At 44.1% G+C, this 21,619-nt stretch overlaps 1 long non-coding RNA gene across 1 annotated transcript in view; it reads left to right on the forward strand.

Annotated features, from left to right (window-relative positions):
• The first annotated feature begins 2,196 nt into the window (after positions 1-2,196).
• LOC137641336 (uncharacterized) overlaps positions 2,197-21,619 on the forward strand; it is a 386,962-nt gene continuing 367,539 nt past the window's right edge. Inside the window, exon 1 of the long non-coding RNA XR_011044483.1 lies at positions 2,197-2,358. This is a non-coding gene — a long non-coding RNA (uncharacterized lncRNA). The remainder of the gene's footprint in view (positions 2,359-21,619) is intronic.

The following is a 21,619-nucleotide window of genomic DNA, read 5'->3' on the forward strand; positions in this document are numbered from 1 at the left end:
AACAACAATAACCTGATTGACTAATATCAATTCGAGTCCCAAACAATGTTAATATCAAGAAAAGTACAATTCGGTGCCTATCAACGATTTTTGATCAAGGGCCCGTGCTGGCATAGAAACGACTTAATGCAAATACATTTGAGTAGTCTGTGTTAAAGGCCTCTATCCAGAATGAATATTTATTCTGCTTAGATGTTAATTATAGCTATCATTTAAATGTAGGCTTCTGTATATAGTGTCTGTATTATAGCCTCGAAAGGAAAAAAACAGATTTGATTGGAATTAGTACCTTCGCCTTATTAGTGGTGTCGAGAGGGTCGCAATGAGAAGAAATATACAAAGGTATTTTACTTATACAAGAGATTGGAATCCCTCAACTGTCACTTTCTTGAGAAATTTGCATGTCACTAGGTGCCTTGAGGTAATGTACACCAAGGAAAATACAGAATAATTTGTTTTTAGAATGGCTTGAATAGAAATGTATACATTAAAAGTTATTAGTAGGGATTTTTATATATGGAAAATTTTAATTTATTTGCTTGTTTACTGCTTCCTCCGGTGCCTTAGATGACCGCGGAGGTAGCAGCAGTAGGGGATTCAGCGTTATGAAGCTTCATCTGTGGTGGATAACGGGGGTGTGGTGTGGCAGTGGCACCCTAGCAGTACCAGCCAAACTCGGTTGAGTCCCTTGTCAGGCTGGGAGGAACGTAGAGAGGAGAGGTCCCCTTTTTTGTTTCATTTGTTTGATGTCGGCTACCCCCAAAAATTGGGGGAAGTGCCTTGGTATATGTATGTATGTTGTTTAACCATCAAAACGTCTAAAAGTGGGATACAGTACTTTTTGTTCTATAGTAAATTTTATGAATGGTAGGCTACACTACCAATAAAACCCTCGAGTTTAAAATTTTCTGGAAAACCCTGAACATCGTTAAGATAACGATACCTAACAATTTGGGAGGACCAACCTGGAGGTATTAATCTAGTTTATAAAAGCTCCATGTATATGTTGAGTAAAATAGGGAACAATGGATTATCCATATCCATACCAAAATGCTAGTGAATTAGAGCCTAAGGCTATGGGTAATCTTTTGTCCCTCTTTTATCCAACATATATGTGATTTTTTTTTAAAAAACTAGATTAATGTCTACAATTTAGTCCTCCCAAATTGTTTGGTATTGTCATGCTGACGAATGGCGATATTATGGGTATTCTAGAATATTTCTAACCTGAAGGTTTTGTGGTATGCCCAAACATCATTTCGATACCATTCATGAAGTGTATAATTATTCGCATTGTGTGTTCATCAATGTCACTAAGATGAAAGTACTAACTCCAACCAAGTATTATTATTTTCTATTTTCTATTTGTCGGCTATCGTGATTTCTACAGCCTCTCACAGAAAGTTTGCCGGTGTGGACTTAAAGAAAGACCATTAACAGCAGCAAATGGGATATGTCTGAGGGATTTGCTCTGCTTCTGCAGAGAACGATATATATATATATATATATATATATATATATATATATATATATATATATATATATATATATATATATATATATATATATATATATATATATATATATATATATATATATATATATATATATATATATATATATATATATATATATATATATATATATATATATATATATATATATATATATATATATATATATATATATATATATATACAGATGTGATTTTTGGGGTGAAAGCAAATTTGACTATCACGAGTCGGTCAATTCGAATCTTTTTTTTTTAAATTGATGTTTGACCTGCTAAACACTTCGAGATTGTAAAAAAGAGCAACAACTAAAAAAATTCTTAAAATTTGGCCTTTTTGGCACATTTCTCATTGTTTGGCCCTCTATGCGAAATTCTGGTAACCCTGCTACCAATAGGCAGTGTTGCCAGATACGGGAATTTATCCTTAGATTAGGGGATTTTGGGTGTCTCATGGGGATATTCTGTACAAATTTCTATGAAGAAGAAACGAGGAGAAAATCTATATTGTTGCAATTAGTTTTCTTGCACTTACATGAAATATAGTGATTAATTTTAATATTAGCAAAGCCTATATGATCAGAAGAAAATATATTTGTGGAAATTGGGATATTTGGGTTGTTTTGGTAATTTTGTATCATGAATTTTGGGGATTTTTAGAGTACCTATCTGGCAACACTGTTTGTCAGGACAGTCAATTCACTCAATTCATCAGGGACGTCACTATGATGCTGCTACTAAGAAATCCATTTGTCCATAATGGCCACCGAACCGTCCCAAGTTTATAATCATATCCTGTTCTCAATTAACATTATCCTTCCATAGCCAATGCCATACATCATTACTAGGTAATTTTACTAGAGTGTTGTTATAATATACAGGTAAGCTTGGAAATATTGTTCCAATAGTATTTAAATTGTTTGAACCTCTGAGCTGGTTCCTAACCTGTTAGCCTATGGCATGTACTATATCAGTATTTATGTACCCATAATGATTCTTAGCAGCAGTGTAGTTCACCTAACCTATGCAGGACCTCATTACAGTTTGCTTTTAAGGTTGCGGATGGGTGTGCATCAGAAGTTCCAAGCAGGTGGTATACCACGATATTTGCTTTTCATTATAGAACAGTGCAGTATTAGTTAGTTGATTGAAACTTACATAATTGAATAGATCTTTGCAAAGACACTAATTTGAATCCCATATACTACTGGCGGAAATCTCTATAAAGTAAGTTACAGATTTTATTGTAAAAAATCTATTTAGCTCTAATTGTCATCTTACACAGGGGACATGAGCCTCCTTCCATCTGTTAGTTAAGGAAAACATGGATAGGTGGTGCTTCTGACGTAGATTATAAAGTCTGACCTCTGAAAAAGTAAGCCAAATCAATGTTAGAACAAAGACTGGGGTGCAAAGGTATGACTCGCCCTCTTTAATTTTGTATAATTCATATTAACAGGGAAACAATATCTCATTGGGCTGATGCATGAGATAATGATTAATCGTGAGTTAAGCGAGCATACAGCAGAGCAAAAACTAATACATCATTAGGGCCATTAAGGAAGTATTTGAGGTATGATGAACACTGTTTAGAACAACTCCATAGAAATTGTGATGAAAAAAGTCATATTTTCTATGCGTCTGGAAGTCCTTGGATATAAAGGCTCCATTGTTTTAACTGTTTGTTTCAATTCTGTTACTCTTGTTTTGATTATGGTACCTTTTTTGTATTATGAGAACTTTTTTTTTTTTTATATGATTGACGGAACCCACAAAGTTACTTGGTATACTTACTTGGTATACTTGGTCGAATTTAGAGGGTCTTCCTCACAGCTGTGGTGGTCCACCGCTGACGCCAGTCCGTGAGTCCTTCTTCATGAGGGTGATCTGGTCTGGCACAGAGTTTGAGGCTGCCCTGCAGCACGCTGTGTAGCCTGGCACAGGAGGCTCATCTGGCAGCGTCTACAGGAAGGTGTCAAGTGCTTTCTTGAATTTGGCGACCGAGCAGCCTGTGGTGTCTCTGACATTTCTCGGCAGTGTATTGAACAGTCTGGGGCCATTGTGGGTGAGGCTGGAGGCAAGGAGGGTTTTTATCCTCCCTGGTGTCCTGGAGGAGAGGCTTTGTCTTACACATGAGCGCCCAGAACGCTCACTTTCACGTGCCCTCAGTAAGTCAGGGGTAGGGTTAGGCACCTGCCTCTCCAAGATTTTCCAGGTGTATATTATTCTATATCTCTCTCTTCTTCTCTGTTGAGAGTAGAGTCCCAGCTTTTGCAGGCGCTGCCAATAGTTGAGGTCCCTCATTCCTTTAATTGATCTTGTGAAACTCCTCTGGACTGACTCTAGCTCCTGTATGTCCCCCTGTTTATGGGGAGACCACAGTTGGCTGCAGTAGTCAGGGATTGGCTGTATGAGGGTCTTCCACAGTGTCAGCATGACCTCTAGCTCCCTTGAATGGAAGGTACGCAGAACCCAGCCAACCATGCGCCTGGCCCTAGTGGCGGTGTCCTTGATGTGCTGCTGGAAGGTGGCATCATTGTCCATGAGGACGCCAAGGCACTTGACTGCATTGCTTGGTGGGATTGGCTGCTGTGTTTTTGTAAGTAACTCGGTGGAGTGGATGAGTTCAGTATTGGGCCCCAGTCTCATTATTTCAAATTTATCCTCATTGAATTGCATGTTGTTTGTGTCAGCCCAGTGGAAGACCCTCTGGATGTTTGCCTGCAGCTGGACAACATCCTCAGACGTACTGATCCTGTGGCTTAGGGTAGTGTCGTCAGCAAAGGAGGACAGGAAGGAGCCCGTGACTGTCTTTTCAATGTCGGCCATCAGGACCAGGAAGAGTAGGGGGCCAAGAACAGAGCCTTGGGGGACTCCGCTGCTGACTTTCTCAGGCTGTGACTTGTGGCCGTCAACAGCTACTGCCTGAGTCCTGTTGGTAAGGAAGCTGTGCAGCCACACACCCAGCTTCCCTGCTATCCCCATGGCCCTCAGCTTGTGGAGAAGGATGCCGTGGTCCACTCGGTCGAAGGCCTTAGCAAAGTCTAAGTAGACCACGTCTTCATTTTTGCCTTCAGCAAGGCCCTGGAGCAGCCACTCATAGTGGGCCAAGAGGTTGGAGAGACAAGACCTTCCTTTACGAAAGCCATGCTGAGAGTTACTCATCAAGCTGTTTTCTTCAAGGTGGATAATGATCTTGTTTCTTAATATTTTCTCAAATACTTTGATAAGGTGGGAGGTGAGGGCCACTGGCCTGTAGTTTTTGGCCTGGCTTCTATCTCCCCCTTTGTGGATTGGGGAGATGATGGCCTCTTTTAATATTGATGGTATAATGCCAGTGTCCAGGGAGCAGCGCCAGAATTTGTAGAGAGGAAGCGCCAGAGCTTCCTTGCATCTTAGTAAAAGGATGGATGGCACACCATCTGGTCCAGCAGCAGAGTTGATTTTTAGTTCACTGATCGCTTCCTGTACATCAGTTATGGTGAAAGGGATGTTCACAAGAGTCAAGTGATGTTGGGTGTGCACCTTAAAGAACTCGGCAGGTTCGAGAACAATCTTGGCAGGTGTAGGATGCGAGAAGACTCTGGTATACTGCTGGGAGAGAATCTGGCATGTTTCCTCAGGGGTGTTTGACATCATCCCATTTCCTGCCTGAAGTGGTCCAACCTTGACTTGCGTTTTCGAGAATTTCTTGCAGTACTAAAAGAAAAATTTAGGGTTGGCCTTGATGTTGCACACTGCCTGCGTTTCTTCCCAGTCACGTTGCTTCTCGTGTGAATCTTTGAGTTCATTTTCTATATGCGAGATCTTAGTTTGCAGAGAGTATTTCCGGGTGTCACTCTTTGTTGTTTGCATTTGTCTATTTAAGTTCGCCCGTCGCCTCATAAGCACTTTTCTGTCCCTTGGTATGTGACTACTTCTGGTGGCTGGCAGTTTTCTTGTTGGCACATTACCTTCACAGGCACTGAGTATGGTTTTTAGAAAGTCATTCAGCATTACCTCAGGGTTGCCAACATGGAGTTCTGACTCCCAGTCAGTGCACTGTAGTTGGGCATTTAGGAGATCCCAATTCACTTGGCTGCTGAAAAGGTTTAGTTTGGAGAAAGGGTTCTTCTCTGTTGGTGTAGCCATTTCAGGGGAATGTGATTTGTTGTACGTAGTGTGTATCTTGAGGAGATTATGGTCAGAGAAGATGGTCCTTTCAGCCGAGACGTAGTTAATTGCATCACTGTTATTGGTGAAAAATAGGTCAAGTACATTATTTCCCCTGGTTGGTATGGACACCATCTGAATGAGAAAGGAGGAGTTCGTAATGGACAGGAGCAGTTCGGCTTGAGACTTATCAGCGAGGGTGCTCCCAGTTTGGGTTCCTTCGGGCCACTTCAGAAAGGGAAAGTTGAAGTCTCCAGTGAGGATGACGTCAGGTGTAGGAACTGGCAGGGAGTCTAGTAGGCGACTGAGAGCTTCCATGGCATTACTGAAGTTTCTAGAACAGCTGCCAGGTGGATGGTAGCAGTTGATAATCATCATATTATGTTGCTGGATTTGTATGGCTTGCAGTTCAATTTGGCCGTCTGAGTATGACAAGAGGGGTATTGAGTTTGGAGCAATGTCATCCCTCAAGTAAATGATTGTGCCGCCATGTGTTCTTCCTTTCCTATCTGTCCGGAAGGAGGTGTAGTTTCTGATGTGTATTTCAGGCTCCTTTATTCCTTCAGATAGGTGGGTTTCAGTGAGGGCAATGAACATAAAGTCCTCCTCCCAGGCCAGCTCTCTTATGAATGATATCTTGCTTTGAGCTGCCTTGGGGTATAGACCCCGAATATTGCCCACTAGGAATTTTTCTAATGTAGTGCCCCGACTCTGGGCCAAGCCAAGTTTGAAATTTTTTTGGGGTAAATATGTGATACTTTAATTTTTAGTAAAATACCTGAACCATATATTTTTCCTACTCGTTATCTTGTGTTCTATGCATTTCTGACCATGAAAAATGGGGCATACCACCCGTTCATGAGATTATGGACCCCAATATATAAAGACAATTATGGGGGGAACCCAGTGGGAAAATGGGGGTGGGGTTTGTGTGGGAAAATGTCATAAACAAGTGACTTAGAGAAATAAAAATGGTCAGTAATGCAAAATAAGCCCAAGATATCCAGTTGAAGAAATATATGGTTCATGTAAATGGCTGAAAACAGGCCAAAATGTGATTACTCAACTTTCAATATTTGTAAAAGGGTACTAAACCTATCAAACCCACCTAATCTAATTTACTAGTTCCCAAGTCACAACCCCTAGCCGGGGGCCAGACTGCCGGATCCCCCTTCCCAGGTCACATCTAGTTGTCGGACCCCGTTCCCAGGTCACAAACTAAATCACAAATAAATCCCTACATTATGATAAAGTAAATCACAAATAAATCCTTACATTATGATTAAGTAAATCACAAACAAACCCTTACATTATGCTAAAGTAAATCACAAGTAGATCCTCTATGATAAAGTAAATCGCAAGTAGATCCTCTATGATAAAGTAAATCACAAGTAGATCCTCTATGATAAAGTAAATCACAAATAAATCCTTACATTATGATAAAGTAAATTACAAGTAGATCCTCTATGATAAAGTAAATAACAAATAAATCCTTACATTATGATCAAGTAAATCTCAAATAAATCCTTATCTTATGATTAACACTGTCAACTTTTTTTTTTCAATATTAAACTTACCCGATGATCATATAGCTGTCAGCTCTGCTGCCCGACAGAAAAAACCTACGGGCGGAATACGCCAGCGATCGCTATACAGGTGGGAGTGTACATCAACAGCGCCATCTGTCAAGTAGGTACTCAAGTACTCGATGTCAACATCGAACCAATTTTCTCTCTGTCGTGCCAATGGCAAGACCTACTAAATACGCCGTCCCTAACTGGAGTTGTTTTCACGACGATTTGGTGAAGTACACTATTCCAGTTTTGAGCTTTCGCTATGCAGGGGTTTTATCTTCATTTCAAAACTTGAACTCGTTTTGGATAGATTTAATTATGGTGACAAAGAGAGTATGGACTCTCTTTCACTTTTAAATGGCCGACCCTTCCCTTAGACGGAAGTGTGTTTAGGTTTTTGGTTATTTTGCTTAACAAGTTTTAGATCTTTTTATTTTATATCTCTCCGCCTTTATAGGCCTCTTCGATTAACTTTCCATTTATTATAAACTTTTAAAAAAAAAATTTTTTTTTTTTTTTTATGTTTGTTTATATGCGACCTTTCCTAATAGTAGGCGGTCCTTACTTGGAACCGAAGTTAATTAACATTGAGCCCTCTATATCGTATTTAACCTTTTAAGAATTTAATACTTTTTTAATTTTAATGTTTATGAAAGAATTTCTTTGATAGTCTCGTACTGTTTTCAAAGATGAACTAACGTTTAGTTTTTTAGTCTCCGCAGTTGTTGACGTTCAGAACGTTCAACATGCGCTCTATCGTTACGATAGAGAGAGAGTGTATCACGGTTTCACTTTGCAGTAAGAGTAAACCGATTCTAGCGTTTCGTTCATTCTTTCTTAGCTTAAATGGTTTTAATTCTAAATAAAGGAACTTTTTATTTGGGAAACCTTTCAGTTTTTTTCCTTTAGCAAATAACATGTTTTAACGATTTATAATTGGGCTCTTCTCTCAGGTGCTAAATCAAGAGAGAAGAGAGAGAGAGATAGAGACGGAGGGAGAGAGAGGAGAATAAACGTTTCGTTCAAGCGGGTAACGTTGTTCTCGTTTTTTACTCTTCTCCCAAGTCGCTGTAGGGGAAGAAGGTAAAACGTTTCTAGGGTTTTATTCTTGTTCCCAGGCTTTATGCGGTGAGAGATTGTAAACGTAGTTTATTTGATCTAGTGTTTAGTCTCTTTTCCAGCCACTGAATTCTTTATCTTTATTTATGTTTTTCTGTTGCATTGTAAAACTGTTTTCGCAATTACTACCTTTTAATGAAGGATAGGATTGCGTGTTTCAGGTAGAAATCAGTTAAAGTTTCGATTTCAGTGAAATAAGTGCAAACAGAAAATCAAAAGTGATAAAGTGATATGCGCAAAGTGTTACAGTGTTGCGTCCGAGGGTTCGTCTGTTCGTGCCAGTTGTTCACCTAGTCCGGGACCTCTTACAAGCTCCCAAGCCCAGGGGAGAAGTAATGTCGAACGACTTATGGGTTCCACAGGCCTTGATCGACGAACAGACGTTTTTCCCTCCGTGGTTTCGGGCGTATCTACACACGTTAGCCGACGTGAGATCGCCCCACCCACACAAAGACGAGAGAGCCCATTTATTCCTCGTTTGCGGAAGAGGTTTCTCGTAAGAAACCATGGACCACATCTTGCAGCTTTTAAGTGCAAGTCGGTCCCTTCCGCGCAAGTCCAACGGCCTAGGTGTAGCCACTGGGTCAGTTCGGACTCGCTGCAGTCATCCGACGACTGCACACCCCCTAAGAGAGGCAAGGTGGTACCGCAACAGGCAGTAACTCCGTCTGTTGCCGCACCAGCTGTTTTAGACCCTCAGTCACAACGGACATTAGCTCCGTCTGTTGCCGTTTTTTGTAGACCCTAAGTGGTCTTTACTGCAGTCTATGCAGACTCAGTTAGCTGCGGTTATGCAGGAGTTTCGTGCGGAGAAGGTTGACATAGCTCTCGTTAGCCTACAACCTGCCACGGTTGTGCGCCCAGCTCATGCTGAGGCTGCCTGCTCCCACACTCCGGCTGCGGAGAGCTCCAGCTCCGATGCGCAATCGACCCTGCCAGACGCATGTTAACGTTAGCCGACGTGTGGCTCCCTCCGTTAACATGCGTGAGCTACCGCATCAGCAGTGGGAAGGTGGAGTCAAGCTGCCGTGTTTTGACGCGATGCGTTAGTTTCCGCAACCCACGGCAGTCCCCACCATGCACCACCACTCCGCTTTGGTTGTTGCCTGCTCCCACTCTCCGACTTCGGAGAGGGTTGACGATGCACCCGTTTGCCTACAACCTGCCACGGTTGTGCTCCCAGCATGTCTGCCTGCGCCCACACTCTTGTTGTGAGAGCTCCTCCACCCATGCGCAGTCGACCCTGCCAGACGCATGCTGACTCCCACAGACACACGGAGCACTCCGTTGCCGTGCGTGAGCTTCCACAAGCTGCCGTGTTTTGACACGGTGTGTCAGCCTCCGCAACCCACTGTGGTTACCGCCACTCGCCCGCAGCAGACTAGTCAGTCAGGAGTTGAGGCTTCCCCACACAGCTTTGGTTGTTGCCAGCTCACAGACTGTCAAGCAGTTACATGATTTGCCTTCTGGTCTGCTACTTATGCACCAGGGCTGTATGTCCTCACGCACCTGTTGTGGTTAACAGTTCATTTTTTTGACAGTTCACAGACTGTCAGGCAGTTACATAACTTTGCCTTCTGGTCTGCTGCTAATGCACCAGTGCTGTATGTCCTCACGCACCTGTTGTGGTTGACAGTTCAGTTTTTGACAGTGCACAGACTGTCAAGCAGTTACATAACGTTGCCTTCTGGTCTGCTGCTTATGCACCAGTGAGACCCTCACTGAGATAACCTAGCTTTTCTCGGACATGGTTCCTGTAGATGAGAAAGTGCTGTTCTCCCTCCTTCTGATATTCCTTTGAGGACTCTGTCATTTGGAGAGGAGCCTTAAGCTGCTCAGCCTCCTATGGACTTTCATTAAAGCATAACAAGGCTTCCAGGGATGGTAAATGGTTCCGCTTCAGTCGCTAACCCCGTCTGTTGCCACACCTGCTCCCATAGACCCTAATGGGCTTTGTTGCAAGACATGCAGTCCAAGCTTGTGTCCTTGATAGAGGATTTTTTATGGAGAAGAACGTCCTAGCCAACAACCTTCCTACCGGTTGGTTGTACGCCCTGTTGACGCTGAGGTATCCTACTCACGTCCGCCAGTTGAGATGGTTCCTCCACCGGTGCGACCCAGTGTGGGTTGCCAGTCGCACGTTGACGTTAAGCTACTCTCGGAGGTGGTTGTGGACGTTCAGTGTGTCACTAGGAAGACGTTCAACAACCAGCAGAGGTGACTTGTTGTGACGCAGTGCGGCAACCTCAGCAACCCGGTAGGGGGTTGACTGCACAACCCAGACAGTCTAGACAGTTTCGGGTTGACGCTGTACTTCCTCGCGTCCCCATGGTTGACAGTTCACAGACTGTGCAGCAGTACCATGATCTTGTGTCCGGCTCCGTCACGCATCCACGAGTGCGATCGGATTCAGCGAGTCAGACGTTGCCCACTCCGTTGCCGTTTCCTCATCAGTTTCGGATGAGGAACCCTCTGATGAGGACATTGCTGAACAAGACGATCAACCCCCAGCCCTGCTATCCATCCAGAAGATACTGAAGAAGGAACACTGCCCTGTCAGGCTGTGGATAAGTCTGGTTAGGACACTCATCCGTGGTTCATTTTGTGTCACTTGGAAGACTACACCTCCGTCCTCTTCTGTATCATCTAGCTTTTCACTGGAAAAGGACAAGACGTTAGAAGCGGTCTCGATCCTGGTTTCCGGAAAGATAAAGTCTGGTCTGACTTGGTGAAAGGACTTTATCAACCTTTGAAAGGGTCTTCCCCTGACTGTTCAGACTCCCAACCACGTTCTCTTCTCGGACGCATCGGACGTAGGCTGGGGTGCGACATTAGGCGGTAGGGAATGCTCGGGATTATGGAACTCGAGTCAAAGGACAATGCATTTCAACTGCAAGAAGCTTCTGACAGTACGTCTGGCCTGGAAAAGCTTCAGGTCTCTCCTTCAAGGCAAAGTGGTGGAGGTGAACACGGACAACACCCTGCTTTGACGTACATCTCCAAGCAAGGAGGGACCTACTCTCTGACATGGTACGAGTTCGCAAGAGACCTCCTCTCCTTTTCAACAGGTCTAGACTTTTCTCTAGTTACGAGGTTCATCCTAGGCAACTTGAATGTCATAGCAGATTGTCTCAGTAGGAAGGGACAAATAATTCCAACATATTGGACCCTCCACAAGGATGTATGCAAGAGACTTTGGGCCACCTGGGGCCAGCCAACCATAGATCTCTTCGCAACCTCGATGACCAAGAGGCTCCCAATACTTTGCTCACCTATCCCGGACCCAGCAGTAGTTCATATAGATGCCTTTCTACTAGATTGGTCACATCTAGATCTATATGCATTCCCTCTGTTCTAGATTGTCAACAAGGTACTGCAGAAGTTCGCCTCTCACGAAGGGACAAGTTGACGCTAGTTGCTTCCCTCTGGCCCGCGAGAGAATAACTCACCGAGGTACTTCGATGGCTAGTAGACGTTCCCAGAACACTTCCCCTAAGGGTGGACCTGCTACGTCTGCCACGCGTAAGAAGGTACTCCAAGACCTCCACGCTCTTCGTCTGACTGCCTTCAGACTATCGAAAGACTCTCGAGAACTAGAGGTTTTTCGAAGGAGGCAACCAGAGCGATTGCTAGAGCAAGGAGAACATCCACCCTTAGAGTCTACCAATCGAAGTGGGAAATCTTCCGAAACTGGTGCAAGTCAGTATCCGTATCCTCGACCAGTACCTCTGTAACTCAAATAGCTAACTTCCTCTTATATCTGAGGAAAGAACGATCTCTTTCAGCTCCCACTATCAAGGGTTACAGAAGCATGTTGGCATCAGTCTTCCGTCACAGAGGCTTAGATCTTTCCAACAATAAAGATCTACAGGACCTCCTTAAGTCTTTTGAGACCACGAAGGAGCGTCGTTTGGTTACACCTGGTTGGAATTTAGACGTGGTTCTAAGATTCCTTATGTCAGACAGGTTCGAACCACTTCTATCAGCCTCCCTGAAAGATCTCGCCTTTAAGACTTTTCCTGATATGCTTAACCACAGCTAAAAGAGTCAGTGAGATTCATGCCTTCAGCAAGAACATCGGATTCTCATCCGAAACGGCTACATGTTCTACAACTTGGTTTTCTAGCCAAACACGAGCTGCCTTCTCGGCCTTGACCAATATCGTTCGATATTCCAAACTTATCGTATGGTTGGAAATGAACTAGAAAGAGTATTATGTCCTGTAAGAGCTCTTAAGTTCTATTTTAAAAACCTTTACGAGGCCCGTCTGAAGCTTTATGGTGTTCAGTTAAGAATCCATCTTTGCATATGTCAGAGAATTCTTTATCCTATTTTATCAGACTGTTAATACGAGAAGCTCATTCCCTTCTGAATGAGGAAGACCAAGCTTGGCTGAAGGTAAGGACACACGAAGTTGGAGCTGTCACAACTTCCGTGGCCTTTAAACAAAATAGATCTCTGCAAAGTATATTCGACGCAACCTATTGGAAAAGCAAATCAGTGTTCGTGTCTTTTATCCTAAGAATGTCCAGTCTCTTTACGAGAACTGCTACACTCTGGGACCATTCGTAGCAACGAGTGCAGTATTGGTGGGGGCTCCACCACTACAATTCCCTAATTCCAGAACCTTTTTAATCTTTCTCTTGAAATATTTTTGGGTTGTCCGGAAGGCTAAAAAGCCTTTCGCATCCTACTTGATTTGGCGGGTGGTCAAAATCATTTCTTGAGAAGCGCCTAGATTAGAGGTTTTGATGAGGACCTTTAGTATGGGTTGCAACCCTTCATACTTCAGCTCCTAGGAGTCGCTCAGCATCCTATGAGGATCGCGAGGCTCAGTAAGGAAGACGTACTTAAAAAGGCAGAGTAATTGTTCAAGTCGTCTTCCTTACCAGGTACTTATTTATTTTATGCTTGTTATTTTGAATAACTGCTAAAATGAAATACGGAATACTTAGCTCATAATAATGTCAACATGTCATGCTGGTCTCTAGCCACCCCCCTGGGTGTGAATCAGCTATATGATCATCGGGTAATTTTAATATTGAAAAATGTTATTTTCCTTAGTAAAATAAATTTTTGAATATACTTACCCGATGATCATAAATTAAAGGACCCACCCTTCCTCCCCAATAGAGACCCAGTGGACAGAGGAGAAAATTGGTTCGATGTTGACATCGAGTACTTGAGTACCTACTTGACAGATGGCGCTGTTGATGTACACCCCCACCTGTATAGCGATCGCTGGCGTATTCCGCCCGTAGGTTTTTTCTGTCGGGCAGCAGAGCTGACAGCTATATAATCATCGGGTAAGTATATTCAAAAATTTATTTTACTAAGGAAAATTACATTTTTCTTTTTTGTCTAGGCCATCTTTACTGAAGCTTTGTAGTAGAAAATGTGCTGGCCTTTCCTGAAAACTAAGTCAGAATCTGACCTTAGAGGCATTACTTTGCTATTATTTTTTAATTTCACATGAGTAACAATAGCTTTACACTGAACGGTGAGCATTTCCATCATAATCAATTGCCGAAATAAACAAAATTACACGAAATTTCGAAATAGATTGATGTGCTTCCCTTAAGTTCCCTCCTGGAGATGTTACCACGCTCTTCACTGGCCCTAACTCTTAAATCATTCATTCACATGGATTTACATTGCTTCCACTCCACCATTTGCTGCAACAACAGACTCCAAGTACTTAAACTGATGTTAGTCAACCCACCATAAGAAAACATTATGGATTTCTGTAAGGAATCATCATAAAAAAAATTGTCCTACATATTAGCCTAAGTCTAGCTGATAGTTCAGTCCATGCTATGACCGATAAGGCAATGGTGTGCAAGTTTCCTAATAGGTTTAAAGAGGAACTAGGTACTTTTAAAGGTATAGAAGTTTCTTTTAATTTAAAGGAGTCTATATTGCCTGAATATTTTAAGGCTCGTAATGTTCCCTAGGCTATGTGTGCTAAGGTTAATGCTGCTTATGATAAGTTGTTGGAGCAAGATAATATTCAGCTTGTGGCACACACTAATTGGGCTGCCCCAATTGTACCTGTACTCAAGGGTGATGATAACGTATGCATTTGTGGTGATTATCGGTTAACTGTTAACCAAGCTACAGTACTCAGGTTACAGTATACCTGTTACCTAAAATTGATGACTTTTTTTGCTACATGGGTGTTGATAGAGTTTGGTATTTGTGTTAAACTATTGACTCAACTGGATTAAGGCCTACTAAGGAGAAGCTCTATGCTCTTATAAATGCTCCTGAGCCTAAGTCATATTACACAGTTGAAAAGTTTAGTAATGCTCAACTTCTACACAAAGTTTCTGATTAATGCAGCAGCTGTTCTGGAACCGATGACTTATCTATTGAGGAAAGATGTTCACTAAAGTTGGAATTTTGAGCATCGTTGAGCTTTCCAGATATATGGGTGTCTGTTAATTGATGCTTTTCTCATTAATTTTGACCCTTCACTACCTATTTAGGTACTCCTCATTTAGCGACGATGCTTCGTTTAACAACAATAAGAGTTACGACTTTTTTTTTTGAGAGGTCTGGTGTTTGTTTAACGACAATCTAAGTTACGACGCTCGGAGTGTAGTGGTAGCACAGTTGTGAGCATAACTGTATGCAATTGTGTGTGACGTCAACCAATGCGAGTCAAAACAAGAAATTGCCAAATACTGCTTCTATGTGAAAAAGTGCAAGGTTAGAGATGAAATTTTGAATTAGACTTGGGGCAATAATACTGTACAGTACTGTATTAAAAATTTCCAAAGAATAAGAGTAAAAACATGAACTTTGATTGTTCCAGCACTAATACAAACCATTTTGCTCTTTATTAGATAATATACTTTCAGCAAATTTGGAAGACTATAAGACTTTTAACGAGGTATAACCACCCCACCGCTAGTTAGTGGGGTGTTAGGGGATAGTACCAGCTACCCTGGTTACACACACACACATCCACCTGTGTTATCTCGTCGCTTTTGCGTTTGGGTTTTTGGATAGTGGATGTTAGTCTCTCCCCCGCGCAACCCTTTTTGACGGGCTTTTGACTGGCCAGTCAAAAAAGTCTCTAGCTGGAGGTTCAGTGAATACTCCTACTATTCTTTTCTTTTCCATTGGAAGAATCAGGGTTAACCAGCCTTTCATTGAGGATAAAGAAACTACAGTACTGTAGTTGAGTACTGTACTGATGAGTTTTCTTCTTAAACAATCCTTGATTGTGATCTTTTTTAGCTCTTGTCTCTTTTGCTGTAGGTGAGCAAACGTTGGATTTACACCCTGAGATGAGCAGCTCTGGAATGTTTACACGCAACACGTTACAAACATCTTTGGAACGTTTTCCACCTGTACTTGTTTTTGTTAATCTACTTAGCTATTTCATGCTATTTTAGTAGCTCCTTCTCTAGATTGTTCTCTATGTAGAACTACACTAGATGGACTACTAAGGGTTCGCACATTTTTAAGAGAGTGGCACGACATAGCAAACGTTCACAAGTCATATTTCCTCACCTTTCTGCCCACAGGAGTGATATATCTAACACCGCTTAATGGGTTGGGGGGGGGGAAGTATGTAAATGAATTGTAAAAATACAGACCTGAGCAGGTGCTCAGGTCAGTACTGCATTATTATAGGCAATGCATTTAGTGTATTTTCCAAGGGCTACAATAGGCCGGTTGCTAATATGGTATCAAAGGGTGCTGGCCTAATCTTTTGTCACCAGCAGATCATCTTCTATTTGACTAAATTCCCAGGGGCTATAACAGGCAGGGTGCTAATATGGTAGCAAAGGGAACTGGCTTACACCTTTGGCACCAACAGATCATCTATTTTGAGTTGACAGGCAGGGCACTAATATAGTAGCAAAAGGAGCTGGCTTACACCTTTGGCACCAGCAGATTTTTATTTGAGGATCTGCAAGATATTGCTCACAAGAACACTTCACCACCATGCCCTCTTCTCAGATGTGCATTCGTGGAACTCGCTGAATGCTAGTATAGGCACCTTCATTCTCACCCCTCTGAGCTCGCCGACCCTTCGGCAATTGTTGGCAGATATCGCTCATTTTCAGCTATTGGGGGTAAGTCTCATCAGCTTCATTCCTGAATTTGTAGCTAACTCAAATTCAGAACCAACAATCCTGGTTGTCTGCTTTTGTGTACTGCACCGTACTATAAAAGCTCTCAGACGCTACTTAGATGAACTCTAGGATTTTGCCCACGAATCAAGCACTCGCTTTTCAGCATTGGTTGATTCAAAAATAACTTTTCTGTGATCCAAGTACAGTACATCCAATGTGGCTATTGAAGGGTCAGTCTACGTTTATTACCCACCACCTGCAAGCCGTACACACAGGACGCTATCTGGACAGGCCCTGTGTTAGCTGCACAGCGAGTTGATTAGCTACCTTAGCTCCTCTGGGGTAAGTCTAGCAAGGAACTCTGCAATGAAGCTGATGAGACAAGCCCCCCTACCCGAGAGTGGGTGATATGTGCCAATGATCCCTGAAGAGTCGGTGAGTTCAGAAGGGTGAGGATAAAGCGGCCCATCCTAGCGTTGAGCGTGTTCAGCAAACACACTCGTCCGAGAGGACTATTAGCAGTCGTTCGAGTACAGAGGTCACAGTGTTAGTCTGGGAGGACTTAAAAGGACCTGACTGGCCTTTTTCTTTAATCTTTCCACTTTTGGGATACAGCATCCAATGGCCCTGTTAGCTGCATCTCTTCGACTGCAGGTATGCCCTATATTGAATATTTTTTTATATTCCCTGTTATGCACCCAATCTTCTTATGAAGGGGAATTGGAACATCTGGTCCCATTTTTATATATTCACAAACCAGTAAATTGTACATAGACCATGACAACCTTAGTTACATTCTTATGTTCATAATCACTTCAGCACAGGTTGTTAACCCACTGGTATTCTTAGGCTATTGGTTTACGAGTTGTCAGGGCGCTCACCCCTCGCATCATGCTTGTATGTAGTGATCTTGGGTCGAAAGTTTCACCCAGTTGAAAAGATTTCCACCCACCCAAGAGGCGAGTCTTCACTGTAAAGAGGGAATGGTTTGTATTTGTGTAGGAACAAGTAACAAATTTGGAAGTAATTTGCATTTTTCCTAACTATACAAAGCTTAACTTTTTACAGATACTGTACTTTACCCGCCATCCTGTTCTCCACGTTTAAAAAGGTATGAATGAGGGGGGCCCACTCGGGGATACGGTACTTGCCCTCGCTACCATTGGTAATTACCGGGAAGGGTGTAGACACTTCATTAAGAGTATCTACTGTATCTCCTTAGTAAAGAACTCTGATTTGTATACAGTACAGTACTGTAGTTAGGAAAAATGCAATTGTTCCGTAACCGAAATACAAACCACGCTATTTAAGTAGGGTATTACTTACAGCGTAGCTGAAATGGCTAGCCATTAGAATTTTAACGAGGGTTTGCTACCCCCTAACTAGCGAAATTCGAGGGTTTGCTACCCCCTAACTAGCGAGGGGGTAGGGGAGGGGTAGCTAGCTACCCCTCCCCCCTCACACACTGGTGAACTAGTTCACTTTACTTTTGGCTCGGGTGATGGGCAGACGTGTCTGCTCCCACCCTCGCTTTGGCAGCCATTAATGGTTTTTGTCTTTTACTTTTTCTTATACTTAATATATATGTACAGTAAAAATTTTGTGTTTATATATATATATATATTTGTGTATAGAAATATAGTAAGTTTCCTTTTCAGTGTTTGTGCTGTGTGTGTAGTGTACGACAATGTCAGGCGTAGTACCAGGCCACCACGGTTTAACGTCATGGGGCGTGGCCCCTCCCTTGGTCCTTCGGTCGTTCCTTCGGCTTCCGATAATTCGGCCGCTGTGGGGAATCGTCATCGCTGGACTTTCTTCATTCATCTGTTTTCTCCGCTGTTCCTCCTTCCCTACGGGGAACTTGGATTCTCAGCGAAGGGAACGTGGGAGTTTAGATTGACTACGGTCTCTCTCTCTACTTGAGGTCGTTCACCCTTTTACTACTACTACGTACTATTACGGAAGCTTCTTTCCCGTGCGGGTCGGGTTGCTATTCCGTTTACTTATCTCAATTATTTTTAATAAATCTAAATTCTTTTTTAACTTGCCAGCATTCTTGGAGAACACTTCCCTTTGGGGGTCAGTGGTTCTTACTGTTTGTGAACATTCTTAGATGAATTACATAATTATAATTGTTATAATTCTCTTTTTGTTACAGTTCTCCGCCCTCCCCCTTCTCCCGTGAATGTCAGTGGGGGAGAAGGGCGCATACTAAATTTGTAACTTTCGTTTCTATTCCCTCGGGGTTTTCTCTTCAGAGCTCCTCCCGGGGGAATTTCTGTTAACTAATTATTTATTTTATTTTCCCAGTTAACTATGCAGTTTTTCTTCGTTTGCCTAAAGTGTGCCAACGAAGCAGAGCTGTCTTGTTGGTGCCTGGGGAGTCTGCTGTTGCTGCCGTCTCTCTAGGACATCGTCATGGTCGTGTTCCCTTCTCTTAGAAGTTCTCCCGTGACAACTGTCAGCTCTTAGTTCATCTTAGAACGCTAAGGAGGTTCGCCTCCAGGGGTAGGTAACTTCCCTTCCGAGGGAGGTTCCCTTCCCAGGTGTGAGTTTTTTCCCCTGCAGAGGGGGAACTTCTCATACCTTAATAATTCCTGGATGGTTTTCTTGGTCCTCGGGCGGTTATGCGCTTGGTGCTCAGCTACCGCACTAGTAACCATGTTCAAGGAGCTGAGCGGTTGCAAGGCAGGGCGTTGAAAACTTCAGGTGGCTATGCTCTTGGGGCTGAGCGGTCGCACCTGCTGCTATGCTCAAGGGGCTGAGCAGCTGCAGGATCAGTCTTGTGACCTCTCTCGTTCACGAGGGAGGCCACTCATAAGGACTCTTATTTAGAGGATGGCTCCTTATAGGTCAGCTTGCTGATCCAACGGCCCTAAGGGGCGCCATCACCAGTGTCTTCAAGTCTCTTCTACGAAGTGTTCACCTCTCTCGTTCGTGAGAGAGGCCACTCAAAGAGACTCCTCTTCGGAGGATTGTTCCTGTTTAGACCAGCCTGCTGTTCGGGACCTCTCCACAGTTTGTTCGCCATCTCCTAGACCTGCTGACCTGCCGAGGATCTTTAAGCGCTGTCGATCTTTAAGCGCTGTCAATCTTCTCTCGCGCACAAGCGCCGACGATCTTCAAGCTCCAACAATCTCGTACGCGCGCGCGCTGACATTCTCACGGGTCCTCATTCTGTTCCTGCAAATCAATCTGATTCCTGCTCACCCTATGAAGTCTCGCCCGCGCGTTTGCACGCCAGCGCCCCTGCGCTCTTGCGTGGCCGCCCACGCACCCGCAAGTGTTTTCAACGGTCTCATGTGCGACCCCTGGGTTTACCCCATCGCACGAGCGCCAGCGCGCTTCCTCTACTGAGGTGAGGCCTTCTCCCACTGCACCAATGGGAGAAACCCCACCTCGAGCAGGAGAATCGTCCCGTGTTGGGGCGAGAAGAGCCCTGTCTTCGTTGTTGGAGTCCCGTATCCCTCCTAGGAGCAAACCGAAGGACTCTAAGAGTCCCCCCAAGTAGAGCCTTTGGGGACGGGAGACTTTGCTGCCAGCTCTCCAGGGGGAGAGCAGCAAGAGTCAGAGCATGCCTTCTGGGAGGTCTTGACTCTGATGAGGCATCTCAACGGGTTCAAGGACCCGGAGGTTCCTCCTCGTGAGGGCAAGGACACGGTTCTGGACCCAGTCTTTGGCACTCAGAAACCTGCTAAGGCCAGTGTGGTTTTGCCCTGGTCCCAAGGGGCGAAGAGGGCCTAGGGATAAGGTTGACTGCCAGCTCTCCGAGCTCGCCTCTTCCAGCCATTCCACTATTGGCAACAAGCTCCTCCCACCTCCACCAGAGGAGGTATTTTGAGATCATGGAGGAGTCTGACTTAGCTCTTCCGTTGCACTCTGTGGAAGAGCTTACCAAGGGAGTCCCTCTCGAGAGACTCGCTAGCCGGCAAGTGACTTTCTTGGCGACAGAGATCCTAAGCCAGGAGATAATCAGTCAGGGATATCGCATCCCGTTCACAACATCTCTACCTCCCCTGACAGCGAATCCAGTGTCGTTGAGCTCCTATGCCAAGGGATCGGCAAAGGGGCTTGCCCTTCGGGTAGAAGTCGAGACCATGCTCAAGAAGGATGCTCTCTAAGAGATCATCGACGGTTCCCCAGGCTTCTTCAGTCGACACTTTCTTGTAAAGAAGGCGTCTGGAGGCTGGAGACCAGTCATCGACCTCTCAGCTCTGTACCGGTTTGTCAAACAAACTCCATTCAGCATGGAGACAGCAGACACGGTCAGACTTGCAGTGAGACCACAAGACTTCATGTGTACACTGGATCGGAAGGACGCGTACTTCCAGATCCCAATCCATCCGTTTTCAAGGAAGTACTTAAGATTCAGCCTAGACAACAAAATCTACCAGTTCAAGGTGCTGTGTTTCGGTCTCCACAGCACCCCAGGTATTCACCGGAGTGTTCACCCTGATCTCTTCGTGGACACACAGGATCGGCACCCGTCTCCTCTGCTATCTGGATGACTGGCTGATCCTGTCAGACTCGGAGTCAACCCTTCTTTGACACTGGGACAAGCTACTGAGACTTTGCCAAGATCTAGTGATCATGGTAAATCTCGAGAAGTCTTCTCTGCCTCCATCTCAACGACTGGTATATCTAGGCATGATCTTGGACACCAATCTCCACAAAGCCTTTCCTTCAGACGACAGGATAGCAAGGCTGAGGAGGGTTGCAGATCCTTTCCTCATACAAAAAGAACTCCCAGCCCAATCAAGGTTACGTCTTTTCAGTCACCTTTCCTCCCTGGCCCGTCTAGTTCCAAATGGGCGCCTCAGGATGAGATCCCTGCAATGGCGGCCCAAGTCCCAGTGGAATCAAGGTCACGATTCCCCGGACGTTTTGGTCCCTATGGCTCCTGCGGAACGGACGGACCTTCAGTGGTGGGTGACACAAAAACCTCTGAAGGGAGTGGATCTTCTCGTCCTCCCCCGATTTGATGCTGTTCTCGGACGCCTCAAAAGAAGGGTGGGGGGCCCACGTCCTGAACCACAGGACCTCAGGCCTATGGTCAGAATCAGAAAAGTGCCTCCACATAAACCTGCTAGAGATGAAGGCCGTATTTCTGACTTTTCAACAGTTCTAGCAGTATCTGGTGATTCACTCCGTGGTGGTGAGGAGCGACGACACCA

This window comes from Palaemon carinicauda, chromosome 1 (assembly GCF_036898095.1).
Source record: "Palaemon carinicauda isolate YSFRI2023 chromosome 1, ASM3689809v2, whole genome shotgun sequence".
In the NCBI taxonomy this organism is placed as follows: Eukaryota; Metazoa; Arthropoda; class Malacostraca; order Decapoda; family Palaemonidae; genus Palaemon; species Palaemon carinicauda.